Raw genomic sequence first — 8,369 nt, forward strand, 5'->3', positions numbered from 1 at the left:
TGGGGGTTGGGGGTCGGAGGATCCCTGTGGAGGGGGCTCTGGCTCCGAGCTGGGGCGAACCGAGGGGCGTCGAGAGGGAGGGTCGTTGGGGGAGGGGCAGGAGCAAGAAGGAGGGGCACCCAGAAGGCTGCGAGGATGGGGGTCCCCAGTCTGCTGGCCCTACGGGCTGGATGACAGGGGCTGAGAGGTCTGCAGGGGAGACACGAGCGAGGAGCTGGGTTTACTGGGAGGAGAAGGAGAGGAGGCTGAGAAGGGGAGAGAAGTGGAAAGAAGCAGCAGGGGCCAGGGCTCGAGCTCGGAACCGAACTGGGGGCACCACCGAGACAGGGTTTCCTGGGGGATGGGAGCCAAGGGGAGAGGAGGTTATTGGGAGGGAGCATAGGGGAGTGTGCCAAGGTGCTTGAGGCAGGGACATCCGTGCTACTGGAGGGCTGGGAAGATGGGGGGCTGAGGGAGAGGAGCGGAAGCTTGCGGGGGAAGGCTGGGGGGTGACGAGAGAGGGAGACTGGGAGACCAGCAGGAGGGGCCGTGCTGGGGTGGGGATGCGCTGGGGGCGGCGACAGGGTTATGGTCAGCGTGCTGCAGGCGGGAGTGGCGGCAGGGCCCTTAGCTGGGCCCCTACCCCCAGAGGAGTGGACCACCATTTCTCCAGTCCCAGCCTTCTCCGGGTCGCAAGGAGCCATCCACATTGGGTGTTCTGGGCCCTTGAACCTTCATGGACCCTTGAAGGCAAAAACTAGCTTTGGGAGGCTGTTGTCCCCTGTACTCTCAAGTCCCACCTGAGATGGGGGGGCAGTCCTGGGAGGGCATTTGGTGCCTCACTGAACCTGTTAGGGTGGGGAGGGGGCTGGTTCCTAGTGACTGGAGGGGAAGGGGAAACTGGCCAGGCTGGAAGAATCTCAGAAGGCAGATCTTCTGTCCTCTTGACTGCCTTGGGAGCTTCCATACACCCCCATTTTCGCGCGTGTTGGGGTGGTGGTGGGGTGAGGACCTTCTGTTCATCCCTGTCCCTCCCTGACAGCCCACCTTGCCAGCGTGTTCCTTTTGCAGGAGGGTGGGCCTTAGGGTTTTGCATGCTCTCCTCCACTGAGAAGGGGGTTGGGGTGGGTGGGCTAGTCGGCTAGCTGAGTCCTCTTCACGTTGGGGGGTGCTGCAGCCTCGGCTTCCTACTCCTGCCTTCATCCAAGATACCTTCAGGGGTGCTGCTGTCTGGGGCTGGGCTGGATATTTGCAGGTGTAGGAGAGAAGGGCTGGCTGAGGGCTCTTCATTCCGGCTGGAGGAAGTTACACCCATCCCATCCTCAGACCCACAGGCACTGGTGGGACTGGCTCGCAGGCAGAGGCTGAGGTTACAGGGGCACTGGGGTGTTCTCACCAGGATCCCAGGCCTCTCCTGTGTTCCTTGCTGATTCCCATGATTCCTGAGGGACAGTGAAGGGACAGTTCTGAGGGGTTGTCTAGGGGGCTGCTGGGGACCTCTCTTCCGTTGCAGGCTCTCGAGCTGTCCCAGGTCCGGCTTCCCTTCCGCCCACCCTTGACAGTGACACAGACTCCCTGACACTGATACACATGCTTGGTGACACCCACCCAGACACACACACACCTGCGTACACAATCCACTTCCCGGCAGCATACCGCCCACACTCCCCGCCTGCCTCAGAGACCTCCTCCGGCACCCGGCACCCTGCTCTCCCACCCCCCAGCCCCACACTGCACTGCCCAGCTCTCACCCTCAGGCTCGTATAGCCTCCCAGCCAGGCAGCCCACCCCCCAAATTCCCAGTGGGATCAGGAGCCCCTGTGTTCCTCTGGATGCACCAGCCTCTCGTGCTGCTAGACGTTCCCACATACACACATACTCCCAACATGCATGACTGAATACCATGTGCGTGTTTACCAGGACTTTGCTCATCTGCACACCAGTGCAAGCACTCACACACGTACATAGAGGCACGTGTGGGCTAACATGCCCTGTATGCCTTGACTCACTCTCTAAGCCTTCATTTCATTTTCTGTCATTCTTGTACTCTCAGAAAGCTCCCCCCCCTTCAGACCCTCCTTCTCCTGACCTGCATGCACTCTTTCTTGGCCTCCCTCACACCTTCCCATGGGCCCTCACACATGGCCCTGCCTGGCATGGAGACACTCAGTCCATTCATTCGCAGCTCCTTGTTCAGCCCCCACAGGGATGCCCGTGTGTGTCCTCACACACCACCCACCCCGCCGTGCCATCTGCGTGACTCCCACCCTGGCCCCTTCCACAAGGATGGGCCTCAGAGAATCATTCAACAAGGAATCCAGCACACCCCAACAGAGGCGCTCGCCATGGCAGGGGAGAGGGCGAGGGGAGGAGATGTTGAGGCGGCACGGGCTCCGCTGTGACCCTTCGGGGCCTCATCTTCCACATCTGTAAAATGGGAACCTCATACCTCCCTCGCAGGGTTGTCAGGCAGACTGGATGTGAGGTGTGTGATGACTGAAATAGAAGTACCAGCTATGTTTACCGTGCACCTACTGTGTGTCCGTCTCACTGCCAAGCCTCTGAGACAGTCTCTGTGTCAACCATGTGCCAGGTAGAGAAGACGGCTCCCTGCACACAAGGGCCATTGTTGTCCCCCGTCATGATCATCTCCAGGCACTCATGTGCACCCAACCCCTTGTAAACCTCATGTCCCTCCGTATCGCAGAATGCCCCACCTGGCTGCCTGCCCCAGCTGTGGCCACCCCCTTGCTCCTAGGCACCTGTGCTCCAGCCCCCTCTTCAGCGAGTCATTCATTCACACCTCGGCCCCAGCCCACCCATTCCCTCCACCCCACACACCTGGCACAGGGCCCTGCATGCACACAGCTAGCTGCCTCCGCTGCCCAGGCCCCGTGTGCTCCTCTTTGTAGGGGGACTGCTGCGGGGGGGGGGGGAAGGGGGTGGCAAACATACCTACCTGCTGCCCACCTGTGCTGTGTGGGGCCCTGCTGGACTTCAGGCCCATGCATCCGCTCCTGTCTTCTCAGGCAGAGTGGAGGAGGGCGTCGGGACTATGGGGTGGGATGGAACCAAGTCTGAGTTCCAGCTCTGCCACTTCACAGCCCCGGGCAAACTCTCCTCTTCTGAATGCCAGTTCCCTCATCTGTCAAAAGCCATAGTGACAATACCAACCTTCTTCACGCCCCTCACCAGGCCCCCGTGAGAATCAAACACTGACCTCTCTTGTAGTTCTGCAAACTCCAAAGCGCTCAGGGGAAGGCGTTTTGAAAGTGATCATTAATACGTCGTGCACGTTTCCACACTTTATTCTATGCTAGGCACTGTTCTGACTGCTTTGCATATGTTAACTAATGTTGACAACACTGCTGTTGCGCCTCTTTTACTCACAAGGAAACCAAGTCACAGAGAGGTTAAGTATTTGACCCAAGGTCACACAGTGAGAGAGAGGTGGTGACATTGGCATTTAAACACAGACTCAGTGCCTCCAACCACAACACTGTTTTTATGAGCTGCTGAGGTCAGAACTAGATGGGGACACACCCAGGTGTCCCCTTGACTCTTCTAGGTCATCAGGGCTGGAGAGAGAAGCTGGAAAGGGAGGTGGGAGTAGTTCTCAGTTCAGTGTTTTCAGGGAGGAGGACCCTATAAAAACATCCGCACCTGAAAGACACCTCTGGTGTCAAAGTGTCTGTCCATCCTGTATGATCCCAGAGCTTCGTCCTGAGCTTCTGTGGGCAGTCGTCACCCATCCTGCTCACACACCTCCACAGACAGGGAGCTCACCACTGCCCGGAGGCAGCCTACTCCACTGTTGGATGGTGGCAATGCCAGCAAATTTCTCTTCAGCTCGAGCCAAAATCTGCCCCCCTATAACACGCTTTTCTCCCACCTGTCCACGGCTGCCTTCTGGGGCCACCAGAATGTGTGCAAACCCGATTCCTTCTCGCTGGTGTCTGAGGGAGGCCCTGCTGTCACACTCCCAGCTGGCATGAGGGGGAGTTGGCGTGAGGAGCAGAGAGCCAAAGGGAGGCCTGGTGTTTCCCACGGCTGGAGGTGTGTGTGCACGCATGCGTGCATGCTGGGCATGGCCAGAGGCGATGCTGTGCGGGTGCTGGGAGAGGACCCATGAGAGCAGGACAGCAGGGAGCTGGGTGGCCCTGGGCCTGGGCAGCAGCTCTGCCTGACTGGGCCTGGAAAGAGCTGGCATTTACATCCATTTGCTTCATTGCTCCTGTGGTGGGGACTCTGGCCTTTGATCAGGTAGGAAGGCCCAGTTCTGTGGTTTGGGATCGTGCTGGCTACGTTCAGAATGGAAAGGTCTAGTCCTGCTGTGACCTCACTGTACTGTGTGACCCCACTGTCTCTGGGTTTCAGTTTCCAGCTCTGAACAAATGATGAGATGGACACAGGAGCTCTGAGGTCTCTGTCTTTGTCCTGAGGGTGGGCTGGGCATCTGCAAAGGTGTCCACTGCAAAGGCCAGGTCAGAGAAGCAAGGCTGTACACTCCAGACACCCCCAAGGCCTGTGGACAGTGCTGAGTAGAAGAGAGGCTACTTGGCTTTGGGGCCAGGGGGCCTCTTCCTCACATAGTGACCTTGGACAAGTGAACAGGTGAATTCATATTTCAGTGCAGCTTCTTCATCCATGTACCACGAAGGTCCAGTCTGGGGCCGGACCCAGAGCGGGGCCCAGAGGATGCACCCAGATGCCACAGGGATGCCCCTGTGGCACGGGCCTGGCTGTGGACAGAGAAGGAGACTTGACCAGAAAGGGTCACCAGTGGGGGAGAGAACAGGCTGGTCCCTGGAGGCAATCCACTGTGCCCAACCACACCCCTTCACCATTGGTCCAAGGCTACAGAGTCCCTGTGTAGGTAGCGGGCACTAGGGGACAGAGTTGGAAGGGAGAAGTCAGTTCCCTGGAGACACAGTAGGCGACAATGTGCATTGTACTATGACAGGAACAGATAGCTCTTCTGGACCACCCTGACCAACATCCCTGCCCGGGCAATGGGCCCTAGAGGCCATGAGTGGGCTTGGGGGCAGTGCTTGGCCTCTGCTGTAGGTGCAGAGCAGGCTTCTGTGACAGAGAGTCCTGTATGGGCCTGGGGGAAGGGCATTAGCCAGCACAATTCCAGGGGACACTATTTCTTTGCCCTAATTGTGCTGGGCGATGGCTGGGTCCTGGGGGAGGGACAGAAGTTGCTGCTAAGGCTGGGCAGCTGAGAACCAGGAGCTGAGGAAGATGGGGGACGGAGGGGCATAGTGTCTCAGGAGCCAGGGTGGGCTGGAGGCTGGAGATGGGGGTGGGGTGGGGTTGCAGAGAGGGAAAGAAATGGACCAGGCACAGCTGGTTTCCTGGGAACACTGGGAGGTGGGGAGGGGACCCAGGTGTCTGCTTAGCTCACTCCTCTTGGGGCTCTCAGCTTCGAGGCCTCCACTGCTCCAGGTCTCTTGGGGTCCCTGGTGAGCAGACCCCGGGAGGGCCAGGGCATTCTCCTGGCTAGCCCACAAGCCCCCTGTGTCCGGCTCTGAGCCAGGCCAGCGTGTGCTGCAGAGCTGTGGGCAGAATGAGTAATGGAGCCTCCAGGGGCTGCAGCCCAGCCCCTGCCCCTCGGCCCTCTCTCCACTCCAGGCCTTGCCTCTGTCCTCTGCAAGCCCACAGGTCGAGGTCCCTGGCCCTTTTCTGTGCTCTCTTTCCACTTGCATATATATGCAGACCAGTCATGTCCACGCCCCCCCCCCCTTGTTCCCCGAGGTAACACTCCCTCTGTCTCTAAGCTCAAGATCCAGCTCTGGAGTCCTCCCCTCCATCCTCCTCAAACATTCTGGAACTGGAAGGGGACCTTGGTCTGGCCTTCCTCATTGACACCCCCTGCCATCTCCTTAAATGGCAGGGGGTGTGACTATGATGTGTGTGGGGGCATACTGAGGACAGTTGGGGGGGGGACCAAGCAGGCTCCCTTTCCTGAGCCAGGGTGAGTGGACAGCAGCATGCAATCCTATTCTCTTGCCAGAGGAAATCGATAGCTAATTAATTCCCTCCCCAAAATAGTATCCGGAGGTGGGGGTGGGGTTGGGAGGCAGGCAGACAGAGGCTGGGAGAGACCCCTGGGAGGAGGGAGGTCGGTCGGTAGGTCTTTCTGCCATCAGGACTGAGCTTCTGATGGTGGGGGTCCCTGGCAGTCCCCTCGGGAGGGAGGGAGTCCAGCGGAGAGTTGGCCTCTCCCTTTGATCCTGGTCCTGAGAAATACCCTTCCCCTGGCCTGAACTGGAGTGAGGTGTGTGTGTGGTGTGCAGGGCGAGGGGCCTCAATCAGGCCGAGAGCAGGTGCTGCATTTAATTTGATTGGCTAATTAGCCCGCGCATGTTAATTATCCCCATTACCCAATGAGGAGAGGCCGTGGAAAGCTATATATAACTGAGACAGTGTTCGTGGGGAGTGGGGGCTGCCTGCCTGCCTGCCTGCCTGGGCCTCTTCCCCCTGCCAGAAGGGGCAGTCCTTGGAGGGCCTGCGGCTGGAGATGCTGGTCCCTGTTGGAGCTTGTGGATGGGAGAACACAGGCAGGGGAGAGGGAGCCAGGTGGAAGGGACGCTCCTCTCCTCACACTGTTCCATCATCACGGCTCTCTCCTCCTCAAAGCTCCACTCAGAGCCCCCCAGGCTTGATGCTTCTTCTCTCTCTCTTTGCCCCATATCCTGCACCCACCCTGCTCCCTAACCTCCTCCAAGTCACCCCCCTTCCCCTGGTCCCCACTCTCTGACCAAACCTGTGGCTTCTCTGCCCTTTTCTCTCTTGGGTGGAGATGCTGGCATCTGACTGACTTGGACCGAGCTCCCAGCTGACTGCCCGTGTGACCTTGGGCAACTCCCCAAATGTGTCGCTGTGGGTTTCCCCAGTGGTTAATGGGCATAATGGGACTTCTCAGAGTGATTAAGTAAAATGTCATTTGTAAAAGTGCCCAGCACCCAGGGCCTTGACGAAAGCTGTTTGAATCTGGAATTTAATTTTCTTCCATCTTTCCTTTTCTTCACTCTCCACCAGGCCACCTTTCTCCTCCATTACTCTTCTGTCACTTTCCACTCGCTTTCTCTCCTTCCTCTTCTTTGGACTCCCCCTCCCCAAATCCCTCCTGTCTCTTCCTAAACTCTCTCCCCTCTCTGCTTCTCTACCCAGCTTCTCCCCACCTCCTTCCAGCCCTCTCTCCCTCCCCAAAATAAAATCAATGCAATATTCAGGAGGGTTGTTGGATATAAATAATTACGACTCGGAGTTTAACGAGATGCAAATTCCCCTCCCTGGCGTGGGGTATAAATTGCTCTCTGACAGCCCGTTACAAGGGTAATCATTTCAGAAAGGCAATTTTATGCAAATGAGCCTGCCTGCCTCTTGGTGGCTCCCCCAGCCCTGGGAGGGGGTCGGTGGGATAGAAGAGGACTGAGGGGTGAGGAGAATCCCAGCAACAGGGCTGAAGACCGGCAGCTGGAGATCAAGGGGGAGACACGGGTTCAGGAAGGAACGGGGCTGGTGAGCAGTGGGCTTGGGGTCCCAGCAGGGGTGGGGTGAGTTTGAGGGTAGCGGCAGACTTGGAAGCATATGCTGGTGGCCTTGTATGGACAAGAGACCTAGGGACCTGGATGCAGGGGTCCTGGCTGGCTGCTACCTCACCCTCCTTCCCAGCCCCATTACCGGGTGATACCATTGACGAATTGGCATTTAATTAATCCCAATGAATTATTTAGCAACTTCATTATCCAGTATCAGGGGTTGATGAGAGAGAAGCTGGAGGTGGAAGCCATGCACCGAGGTTGGGTGGCTCGCAGAAAGGGCTGGGCCACCAGATGCTGAGTCCCAGGGCTCCATAGACCTGATCTTGCCAGCTGGGTTCCTCTGAGGCTGCGGGTCAGGGCAGCTGGGCTGGGCTCCTGCCAGAACTCCGAGGCGTCCCTGGATGGGTCACCTTCCTCCCCACCTGTCCCTGTCTCCACCCAGTGGCGCTCGGGCTGAGCCATCTGTCCCACATGTTGCGCCCCTGCCCGCCCACCCCTCTCTGGCCTACCGTGCAGTCTCCTGCTCCTCCCTCCAGGTCAGAGGGCAGCTCCTCAAGTCCCAAATAAAAGCAAAAAGTTAGGCACCTGCTGGTGTGAGGGGGAGGCCAGAGCGACCTTCCTCCGGGCCCCTCGTTAATCCTCACCTCTCTGTCTTCCCGCAGGCATCCCTGCCCCCTCTTCCGCTGGAGCCTGTGGCGGGGGAGGGGCGCCGCCGCCGTCACCACCGCCGCCGCTCGGGGGGGAGTCGGCATCTCAGCTTCTGCGTCCCTCTCCCCGCGGCCGGGCCCATGGCACTGTGAGCCGGCCAGGGAGCCCCGCTCGGCGCGGGGTGCGCCC

The sequence above is a fragment of the Elephantulus edwardii genome, unplaced genomic scaffold (assembly GCF_000299155.1).
Source record: "Elephantulus edwardii isolate Elephantulus edwardi_28Jun2011 unplaced genomic scaffold, EleEdw1.0 scaffold00328, whole genome shotgun sequence".
Lineage (NCBI taxonomy): Eukaryota > Metazoa > Chordata > Mammalia > Macroscelidea > Macroscelididae > Elephantulus > Elephantulus edwardii.